Raw genomic sequence first — 12122 nt, forward strand, 5'->3', positions numbered from 1 at the left:
GGTCAGGGTGGCTAGGTTCTGGAACCAACTTCCAAGAGAAGTGGTGCAGGCTCCTACCCTGGGGGTTTTTAAGAGGAGGTTAGATGTACACCTTGCTGGGGTCGTTTGACCCCAGTATTCTTTCTTGCCATGGCAGGGGGTCGGACTAGATGATCTGCTCAGATCCCTTCCGACCCTAGAAACTATGAAACTATGAAATTAGCAGAATACCCCAGAGTTGAGTGACCTGAACAGGGCCAGCTGCCCCTTTTTAAAGGGACAGACTACCCTGTTACACCAAACTTTTTAGATTCTCAAAGGAGTCAAATTTAGACAATTACACAAGGATTCTTATTTTAACCAGATTAATTTTCTTGTTCAAAGTTGTGTACCTTCTTTGAAGATCCAGGGATAAGTGTTATGTCTTACTGAGAGAAAGCAAGCTAGGTTGAAGTATGCATTTTAACCTGAAGCCCAAAAACCATGTATTTTTCCATACCAGACATGAATGGCAGGGTGCACAATTTTTAGGATCTGAGATAAAATATATTAGATTTCATCATATGACTATGAGGAGCACATGAGGAGCTTGGTATCAGGGTTCATGATGCCTGACTTCCTACTGCACCCTTTCAACCTGCTGGTGCCTAGACAGCCTGCAATACCAACCGAGTGTTCCACACACATTGGCTAGTTTAAAGTCCTACTGTGCAGCCTGACACAGGACTGTACTGTGCAGGTTGAAAGCCCTGAGATGTAGCATGGCCCATTAGCACCTTCTGCTCATCAACTCCCCCACCACAAGGGCCATCTGTAAATCCACATGTTATAGTGGATGCTGGCTGTACCATGGGGCTTTAAAATACCATACATTAAATGTGATACAAACCAGCCACAAAGATGTTCCACATTAAATGTGGAACATCTTTGTGGCTGGTTTGCCATGTTATCTCATAATAAACTGAATGATTGTGTTGCATATTACAATGTATTGCCTGTTTAACTTATGTCTGCCAAGGGCCTCAGACATCTACAAACCTGCAGGTACCAAAGATACCACTGGGAAAGCACTCTTAGCTATCTGTCACTCATATGTCATATCTGGTAATTAATCAGAAGATCCACGCATAAATTTCTAAAGAAATTTAACTTCGCTTTGCTTTCTAGAGGGTATTTATAAAATAACATAGGGATGGAATTTATATAAGAAAAATAAACCCTTGTGCCTAAATCCTAGAGGTCAAAGATCAGGAATTTATGATTAACCTAACACCAGTCTTTGGAGGGAATTTCACCACAGGCATAAGTAAAAAATCACAGGTGTGAACAGTTGAGTGACTTTTCCTACTAGCCAAGTGTCCTTGAAATGTGTAAACCAATTAATAAGAGTGTATAGCTGTTTTTAAATCAATCAGCTCTTGCTATTTATTATGCCATTTTTAGTAAAATACCTAGAAGAAACTAAATGTTCTTTTATAGGCAATCACTATTAATATAATTAGATGAGGAGTGTATTCTATGTAAGAAAGAATTTGTTCAGAGTTGACTAAAGAATCTATACCATGTAACCAGTGTTCATTGACAGGTTTTTGACAAAGATGCTCCTAAGTTGAAGAAAAAGAGAAAAGTGAGTACAGAGAGATCAGAATAAAGATAGAGCCCTCATGAAGAATTCTGGACAAATGATGCTAGATTCTTCCATTTGATTCCAAGAAGTAGCCCTATCAATTTGGAAAGGGCCCTGTTGCTCCACAAATGGCAGTTCTGCTGGCCTCAGTGCATAGAGTAATTTTTCTCCTGTCCTCACCTCATCCTGCCTTTCAAATTGTTAGTACCCGGGGTCTCTGGAATGAGATAGGAACTGCAATTTCCAATAGGACTGTGGCCATGACACAAGAGGTATGTGCTCTTCCTGCTTTCCTACACTGAGTGGCTGAACTGAGGAGCTGTGACGTGACAACTTTTGATCAGTGGCAGGATGGTCAGGGAGACTGCGATTGTCACCTGTAAAAAAAAAAGAAGTTCACTGCTTCTACATCACTGAAGCAGGGGCTCACGCATAGGATGCCTACTGGGCAACAGAGCACCCCAGAAGACTACCCCCCCCAGGTTGCATATCTGTGTTGCAGACCTGGAAGACAGCTGTCTCGGAATAGGACACAGCTGGGGAACATGGCACAGCAGCCATGAGATAGTCACAAGGGACAGGTGGAGCTCCTGGATTGTTTGGCAGGGTCACATGCAGCACATTTGAAGCTGCTAGAGGTAGGATGCAGGGGGAAAGCACGAAGGAAGCTTCAAAGGAGGAAACACTCTCCCTCACTGGACAGAAGACATGGTGGCCAACAGACAGGAAGCAGCTGCAAACCCAGGAGTGAGGGACATGAATAGCAGGGCTAGCCCAGCCAGGTAGCACCCACAGGCCCAGAGAGGAGCTGAGAGTGGGACCAGGGGCCCAGGAGCCCAGAGAGGTACTAAGTGTGGGGGTACTAAGCAGGGTCTGGGGGCCCAAGGGTTATGCCACCGGTGGGACAGACTCACTGAGAAGGCAGGGAAGACCAAGTTGTGTTTAGTTATCTGGACTGGTGATCCTTAAAGGGGCAACACTTGGGAACAGGGTCTAGCAGCTAAATGGGGCAATGCCATAAGGAAGAAGAGGAACTGGAGAGACTACCTTGAAAAAGAAGCTGTCAGCATCTGCAAAGGCACACCTCCAGTGGGCAGGGTGTAGGAGAGGATGGGCTCCATGAAGACATACGGTGGGACTCTCCTTAACCCTCACAACAAACTACCACAAAGACATTCTTATTCACCCTATTCTATCACTTAAGACCAAAGCATGGCAGGCAAATCCAGGGATGACGGGAATGAAGAGCAAGGGTGTTGATTAATACTTCCACCACTGGAGGGCTTTAGACTTCACTACCTTCACTTAGCTACAATCATTATCATTATGCTGAGACATTTTGTGTGACAACTTCCATTAAATGAAAAAAATTCTGTGTGAGGTTAAAAACTAGATAGTCAAAGCAGTTAATCATTTCCCATGATGACCAGCTATTTTAGAGAGACCAGTTAAACAACCCCCCTCCCCCTCCCAAACAATCTGGAGATCTAATCTTTGTGATGTGATTGATGTTAGATGTGCCAGATGGGATGCTTGTGAACATTTAGTTTGACCTGCTGTATAACACAGAATTTCACCTAGTAAATTTTGCATCGAGTCCATATTTTGTGATTGAAGCTAAGTGAAGCTAAGTGTACCTTCTACAAAAACACTGAATCTAATTTAAAAACTTAAAGGCAATTGTCCCCACTGAAAAATCTGCATATTACCTCCAGCTAATATTTGTCTAGTGTTAGCTTTCAGACACATTCCTTTGCCTTCCACATTAAATGGCTACATACTGGAACAAATCTTTCCCCATAAGGCAGTTATTGACAGCAGTCAAGTCACTGGGGCCATATTTCAGATTGATTTCAATAGGAGTTAGTTGCCTAGGAGCTTTCAGAAATCTCACTAATCTCCAATGTTCATCTTCAGGCATCTAAATGCTTCTTAAAATTTGCCCCCATTTAACCTTCTCACTGATCAACTGAATAAGTTGAGGCACTTGGTCACTCACTGTCAGGCAGGGTTTCTAGTCCTCAAATAATTCTTTTAATTTGCCTTAATCCATCTCATTTCCTCAACTTCCTTTGAAAAGGGCAGACATCAGAGCTTCATAGCATTCTAGTAATGGATTCACCAGTGTGGTAGTCCCCTCCTTACAGAGTCAGGACTGACCTCAGCCCGTAGTCACAGAATCATACCAGGAACTCATTTTCAGTTGTTTATTCACCCTGACACCAGGTTCTTTATAGAGTTATTGCTTTCCAAGATATATTTTCCCATCAGAGATGGACCAACCAATTATAGTACTTGCTAGGGGGTAGATCACTAAAAACATCACTTAGCTGCTACCTTATTTAGCTATGTGTAAAACACCTGCTTAGCTGCCACCTAACCTAGACATGACAAAATTCTTCAGTGTCCACATGTTTGCTTGTTAAGTTCCTAGTCACCTAAATTCTGTTTCTGGGAGTGTTCAGAATTGCCTAAGTCTTGATAGTGCTGGAATTTAGTTTATGCCTAAACCTCTCCAGAATACACATGTTATGTGTCCTTCTACATATCTTCCATTGGCGTTCGGAGGGGCAATCTGATAGGCACTCTCAGAGAACACCTAGCAGGTCAACATTGATATAAAACAGGAGAAGAGGCGGTGTTGACCACCCTGTATCCAATATGCCACTGCCATTCAGAAGACCCAAGTTCAACTCCCTTTTCTGCTTGAAAGATTTTGAACCAACATCTTTCACTTCTCAGCTAAATGTTCTAACCATAAGGTTATAGTGTATTCTGAGGTAGAGACATACACTTTCTCATTTAAGCTGCTCTACTGTGCATGAAATAATTAAGCACTAATAATATTAATTTGGGCAGAGGAGAGGAATGAGAATGACTCCATAGGTTAGTAGAATGGATATTCTCTTAGGAAGTAAATGTTGGTTCAACTTCCCTTAGGCACCATGGTCTAAGCACTGGCATATTGGATAAAAAGGGCCCCTCCCTGTGCTTGGGAAGAAAAGGTTAGATAGCATCAGAGAACATGGCTTTGAATCTCAAGTGTAGAAGGTCACCTCCCTGCAGTTTGGAGGTACATCTCTAGGGGCATATCTACAGTGTCAGAAAGCCCACAGTATGGTGCTCTGCCATGAATAAAAGCAAGTCCACTATATACATGCTGCACTTTGAAAAGAATATAATGTAGTCACCTGACAGCTGCACCGAGATTGTACCAATAAACACACCTGACACAGCGACCTTACTAGCACATGCCCAGCATTACTCAAGGCTGGCTATATTACATCTGTTTGGGGGTATAGGAAACATAAAAAAAGCATGCTATGCTTCATGGTTATGCTTCCTAGTGCAATCTGGAGGAGGTGTCAATGTATCCTAAATGCAGTATTGTAGGCACCTTGGTGTGCTGGCTTTTGTGGGGCTCATTCTTATGCCTCTGGCATGTGATAAACTTATGGTTCAACTAATGTGGTAACTGTGCCATAAAAAAAAGAGTGCTACACTGTCAGTTGATTTATGTCCCCATAAAGTGGCAAATAAGCCACAAAGATATTCCACAAATTATGGAGAATTGTCATGAACTCAATGGCAAAAATGGGCTTCTAGGGGTTAGGGTTGCAAGGTTCCCTGGCAGGAGTGGGGAGCCAGGAAGCTCCCCCCACCAGAAACCTAGCAACCCATATTCCCAGTAGCCTTTCATTCTTTGGCCTACAGCCCCCATGGGGGTTGCAAAGCAATGCACTTTAAAATACTGGGTTTTAAGGAGCTTCTGGGAATTAAGCTTTAGGTCCAATTTTTAGATGTCCCTGGGCACTGAGATCATGGGACTGAGAAGCCTCTCCCTGATCATTGACATGTGCAGCTGGGCTGGGATACACAGGTGATTTCTAAAGGTCCTGGCAGAGCCCAGAATAAGGGAGATGGGTCCTGGTGCCTCAGAATGGCTACAAATATATACATTCTTTATATCCCCAGGGTTGTACAGGGCTGGGGTTAGCATTCAGCTGATTGTTGGCCACTGCCCCAGCCAGCCCCCAGTCTCAAAACATACTCAAAAGCTGTCTGGGAACACATCATGGGCCAGGGCCAATGACTGGCCAGCACTGTCACCCCACTTGTGGGGTTGCAGGCACTTGCCTTTCAATTTTCTACTGCAGGAAGGTCCCAGGAGCATGATCCCAAGCTTCTCTTGCACTCACAGCTAGGAAAGGTTCAGCTGGGATCTGATCCCTGATCCCAAAATCACAACTCCTGGCATGGCAGGAAGTGCTATGGTTGAGATCAGGGATGAGATCCCATCATACCATTAAATGAACATGTGCCAAGGGCATTAGATGCCTAACTCTCAGTATGTGCTGTATAGGGAGCCCAGGAACCCAACATAGACTTGCAGAGTCCACCAGGTGGCAAAGCACCTAAGCCACAACTGAGACTACCACTTACTTAATCCTGCTCATATATAAAAAAGACTAAGTTAGGTAGTGTGAACAGTGGCTCAAAGCTGCACCAGTTTTGGGCTCTCTTGGCTATGGACAGAAGTTACACATAAACTGGTTTAAGTCATCAGAAACTGGTTTAAACATGTAACAGACCAAAAGTTCAGTGTACATAAACCAGTTTCAAAATGGCTGAAACTGGTTTAAGATAAACCTGGTTGAATGTAGTATCAGACTTAACTGATTTGGGTCAAACTGGCTTATGAAACTTCTGTTCCAGACCCCTTCCTGGTTTAAGTTAAACCAGAGTACCCCAGCATCCCATCATGCTTTCTAGCTCTGGGCTGGGCTATGCTGTCTGCTCCAGCAGAGAAGGGTTGGGGGCAGGAGGAGGTAGGAACTGCCCCTTCCCACTCCCTCACCCCCAAGCAAACCCCAGCTGGGGTCTGGGGCCAAGGAGGGTTGTTATGCCTGTGGCCGGCCCATAGGGGGTGCTCCTGTGCTGAGCCACCCACCTCACTGCTGAGCCACCAACCATCTACCAAGCTCCAAATGCCTCCCTGGGGGTGCCTCAAGTCTGGCCAACTCCCTTCCTGGAGCACACCCACAAGCCTGGGGGTAACGCTGCTACTACTCATGCGTCTTGGTATGTTAGTGGCTCTGTGCCTTGTGAGGTTCAGAGGCTTTATAGACCTGAAGGGTACTTGACCCACTGCAAGAACTTGGGGTGCTTCTCTTAGTCTGAAGCACAAATTGTGGTCTCCCATAGTCAGCCAGACCAAGGAGACCCCAAGGCATATTCTAAACCCTCTCTCAATAAGTCTAGGTACAGAGGAGAACTTTACTATACTAGGTACAGAGGAGAACTTTATTGATTACAAGGACTAGGTTTGGAATAGGGTACAGGATAGAGCAATATCAAAGAATAACCCTTAGAGCAAACAGTGGCATGGTAGCCTTTGATCATGCATCTGAGTTACTGAAAGCTATATAGCTAGTTAGATTTCAAGTAGCTTACTCACAAGTATTGTCCAGAGCAAGGCTGATAGAGCTTTCCTCTGGAGGCAGGCAGTTCGTAGGGTATCCATGCGTTTCAAGAGCAAGAGATAGAGGCTGCAGATGCCCAGCTTATTCCTGTGTCTTCATCATTGCTGCGACCCCTCCTCCTGGGCAGTCTTGAACTTATATAGACCTTTGACCTCACTTGCCTGATCAAATGAAGGCCAGCAATTGTTGGCTGCCAGCCAACCAATTTGAAATGCATCTGGTTGCTGGGTAGATGAGCAGGGTCTCTAGCCCCTCTTCCCAGTCATTGCTTAGAATAATAGGGAGTTTAAGCCCCACCACCCAGGAGTGTGAGGCCAGTCATGTAGGCAAAGGGAGCACGTTCTCCCCTCCCTCAGGAATGTATCCAGCTCAGGTTTCAACTCAGGGTTACCTGAAGCAGATGGGGGCAAGGGTGCCTGCCCTCTGCAGTGACCATGGTAACCAAATTCTCAGATGGGTACCTGATAGCAGAGTTTGGGGAGAGACTGAGATGGCTCCCTCCCCGAGCTAAACCCTACCCTTTCCCCAAGTTCAGAGCTGCCCTACCTTACTGTGGACTACAAATCCCAGAGGCACTGCAAAGTAGGAATAGGCAGTGATGAGCAACTCTACAGAGTCCTGCTTCTGTGATTCTGGATGGCAAATCCAAGAGACTTCAGGGGCAGCAGGAAGAAGTGACTATACAGCCCATGCTGGTTACATGCCAAAGAGCTGTGCTCTAGCACCCTCAGTTTCTGGCCTGAGCTACTGCAAGCATGTGGCTGCATTTCCTGAATCAAAAGTGAATGTCTGTCCAGTTGGTTCACAGTTTAATCTCTGCAGGTTAGACTAACTTGCAAAGACTAAATGGATTCAGCCTTGGGCTTTTTGACCGTCTGTACTTAGTCCTTGAGACAAAGTGAGCATGACTTATTTAATCAATGGTAGATCCAGGATCAGGAGGCAGTGGAAAGATGCCCTTTAAATTAGGTGCTACAACAGGTATTACACTGTCTAAATCTTTCTGTGCATCTACCCCCAAGTCATTACCTCCAAGTACAGGATCCACAGCCACACACTCTGAAAGTTATCCACTAATCTGCCATTGTGTAAAAATGACTGTAATCACTCCATTTAATTACAAATATTTTATATAACAGAAAGTGGCTTTTAGGCAAGGGGAGACAGACAGTCAAACTTTTGCCCTCTAGAATGCTATTAGCTTCAGGCCAATATTCAAAGTAGGATTGAATTCCCCTTAGACATGAAAGTGTCTTCCATTATGCTTTCAAAAGAGAGCTCAAGCCCCCCAAACATCCCTTCCCTGCCCTTTGTATATAATAAAAAAGACAAAAAAATCTATTGTGCAGTTAATAGTTGCAGCTAAACATTTATGCTGCAGCATCTCTAGAATTTCCACAGCATCAAGACATTCAAAATTGGGGGTAGTCAATGGAGCAATTCTGATTTACACTGGCTGAACATCTGGCCCAGTGCATCTCTGGGGCATAAACTTGTTCCCAGAAACTATTAAAAATCATATAATAAAATAGTTCATGCACAGATAAATGAACTAAAGAAAGTTAATTTAAGAGCTGTAGCAGTCTACCAGGGCAAAATACCTAGTTTGGGGCATAGTATTAGGCCAGCTTTCAAAAGCTATACTCCTCCCTGGTACTGAATTTAAACTACAAGCAATTAATTGGCTAATGCACTTATTAATGACTGCAGCATCTGTTTTTGTTCTACAAGACGGACTCGCTTCTAAGCAAATAAACTGAAACCTATGAACACGACTACACCTCATGCGCTTGTAGCCTTTGAGAGGCATCTATTCATGCTAGGGATGCAGATTATAATAGTGACATATCACAATGCATCACACACATACATACACATAAGTCTAATCCTTCTTAGAGTACTGACAGGGTAAGCTACAGAGCTGTTAGGAAGACAGCTTCCAAAGATAAATGAATAATCAAGTGTCAACAGACATCATTTGTGAGCTCTGTCCACAGTGACCAGCAAACAGCAGGAAACCTTGCCCTGGAAACAGATGTTTTGCTAGGCTGTGCTATGCCCCTGCCCACTCAAGAAGGATAGACATGCTATTTGTGTGGCAACCCTAATACTGGACTATTTTTTCCACAAGGGGAAACATATGTTCCATGAAGCCTTGAAGTAGAGGGCAACAAGTAAAAAAATCAAGTCAGCTGTCTAGTGTTAGAACAAACTAGGGGGTAGGCCTGAAAATGGGCCAGTTTTATTTGCTCTGCTGACAGCACAGTATCAGTTGCTGTACAAAGAGAGCCATTAGATGATAAAATATGTCCTAAACAGTCCATACCAAATCTTTCTATTGGACTACCATGGGTTCACATGGGATCACTATGGGATTCCTTTCATCTCATAGCATTGACGGCACTGTTTTCCATGACCCTTCTGAAATGGTAGCATATATGGAAAAATGTTCTAAATTTAGATTTATAACTAATCTGCTTTTGTTTTCTTTTTTGGATCCTGTTTCTTGTATGACGTGGAAGCTCAGCGTAGAAACAAAACATTACTTTGCTTGTTATATTTCCAGAATGCTTACTTTAATATCTGGTGTTCTTTGTGCATATTGACACTAATTGATAGTAGCAGGGATGTGACATTGCAGTAAGTTTTCCCACAGCAGAGCTCAAGGCACTGCAGGTCAGGCTTGCTGCCAAGGCAGTTAATGCTTCCCTTTGCATTCCTTTCAACTCCCCAGAGAAGAGCTATTTTATAGACACCTGGCATTTAAAGATCCAGGAAGTTACTGCCACTGCTGCTAAAAACCTTGCCTGAAAAAGCGGAGCCAAAGCAAATTCCTACTTCAGAAATACTAAGTCATAAAGGGAAAGTATCTGAAAGGTTCTGACTACACAATTTGTCACTAAAGCTTTAAGTTAATTTAATTAAAACCATAACTGACCATTTAAAAAATGACAGCATATATACCACTGGGAGGAGACTTATGAGATAGGGTTATTAATAAGATGGCATTGTGCAGACAGCAACACCACCATCAACTAAATATGGGACAAATCTACTGCATTCCTGTTCCTGCTGTACCTCATTCCCAGTACACACAAGGGATGTGAGAATAAATGAATGACTGAATCATAGAGTTATTAATGAACCCAGTGGGTCTGTCTTCATGTGATCAAGCTGGTTTATTAATCACTGGGTATCTCCGCACGTGAATTTACACACGCCTAAACTTAATGTACCTTAGCCTAAGGCTCATTAAAGTGATTTAGGTGTGCCTCTACATGTGGATGCCTTAAGGTACCTTAATGTGGCTTGCTGGGTAGCCTGCCCTGCTCAGCACCCTCGACAGCCTCAGAAGCAGGCAGCAGCATAGCTGGGTGGCAGCCCAGTGCCTGCTGAGTGGGTGGGAGCCTCCACCCTCCCTGGCCCCAGCCCTGCTCTAACCCTCTCCTGGTGTCTCTGCCTCCCCAGTCTTAAATGACAGAGGGCCAGAACTAAGCCCATGGGGCCACGCACTGCTGCTGGGCACCACCAAGATGAAGATGTGGTAGGTGCTGTTTTGCAAGCACAGATGCTGAAGCTGGAGTGGCAGTTCTGGCAACAGCAGTCCCTGTCAGTGTGCAGTATGCTGGCAGAGTGGACAGGAGGTGTGAGGACTTCTGTCAAAGCACAGGGGGAAAGTGCCCCCGTGACTCCCTGCAGGGGAAGGGGGCAGCACACCATGGGTAGGGCTCCCCCACGCCTCTCCCCCAGGGTGGGTTTGCTGGCCAGGTAATGCAGCCCTGCAGGGGCAGGACACCTTTTTTTCCACCTGGGATTCAGGAACCCATAGAAGCATGTGCTGGGGCTCCTGCCCAGGACAGCAGGCAGGCTGGCACTGCATCTGATCCCAGCACCAGGCACAGCTTTCCCTACCCCACCCAACCCCATCCCAGGCAAGTGCCTGACCTCCGTGCCAGACGCTGCAGGTGGGAGAGGCAGCGTCAGTTTTGTGCCAGGCGGTGGTTTAACAAAAGCACTTGCACCTTCTGCCCCCTCTGTTGACTTACTGCACACTGACAGGAACCACTGCCAGAACCGCCACTCCCGCTGCAGCATCTGAGATCGCAGAACACCTGCTGCATCTTTGTCTTTGTGGTGCCTGGCAGCAGCGCAGCTCCCCACAAATTTGGGTCCAGCCTGCTCATTCACATAGCATTAAGGATCCTTATGGTGTCTACACGTGGATTAAAGTGCCTTAACTAACCACATCTAAATTTGATACTCACTTTAAGCAGATACTACATTTAGGTGCAATTAGCCTAAAATCACTGGTTTGAAGGTGCATTAAGGGTGCACAGATGTAGACCCAGGCTCTTAATGCACCTTGAAAATGGCTAATTCACCTTTAATCACCATGCAGAGATGTGCTGAGTTAAATTTGCACATGTGGGTTTTTGTGATTGTCTGCAGTTCAACAATAGTGGGAAAAGACACTCTCAAAGCATAAACATCTGTGATGTAAACTTTTTCTCTTCCAAATAAAAAATCTGGATGCAGAATTTGACTGAGTTCTTTCATATGTGATCTGAAGAAAGCTGTCTGTGTGCGAGACAGATTGATTTTTCTATAATAGTCAGTACCTGCAATCTGGATGGATTCTTTACTGCCAGGTCACAGGAAATTTCCAAATGCTAAATTCAGTATTTTCATAAAGGAATGAGTATAGAAAAGATTCACAACAAAAGATAACCTATACTTGTAATACTATAATATTAGCCATTCAGGAGTGGACAGAGTATTGGTTGACTACAGCAGAGGACTGCAAGATCAGAATTATAGTCTGAGCCATGTTTGATATATCAGTAAAAGTCTGTTATCACCCCTATAGCCAGACCTAACTCCTCATTTGAGTCAGACCCTAGACACCTACTGCAAAATTAACATGAGGTCCAAAGCAAGTTCAGAATATATTCATTGAACGACTTCAGACACTTTAAACAGGACATGTACAGGCATTACCTTTTTATCAGGATAATCGCTGCTGTCCCGGCTGA

Source organism: Crocodylus porosus, unplaced genomic scaffold (genome assembly GCF_001723895.1).
Source record: "Crocodylus porosus isolate Cpor-Errol unplaced genomic scaffold, CroPor_comp1, whole genome shotgun sequence".
NCBI lineage: Eukaryota > Metazoa > Chordata > Crocodylia > Crocodylidae > Crocodylus > Crocodylus porosus.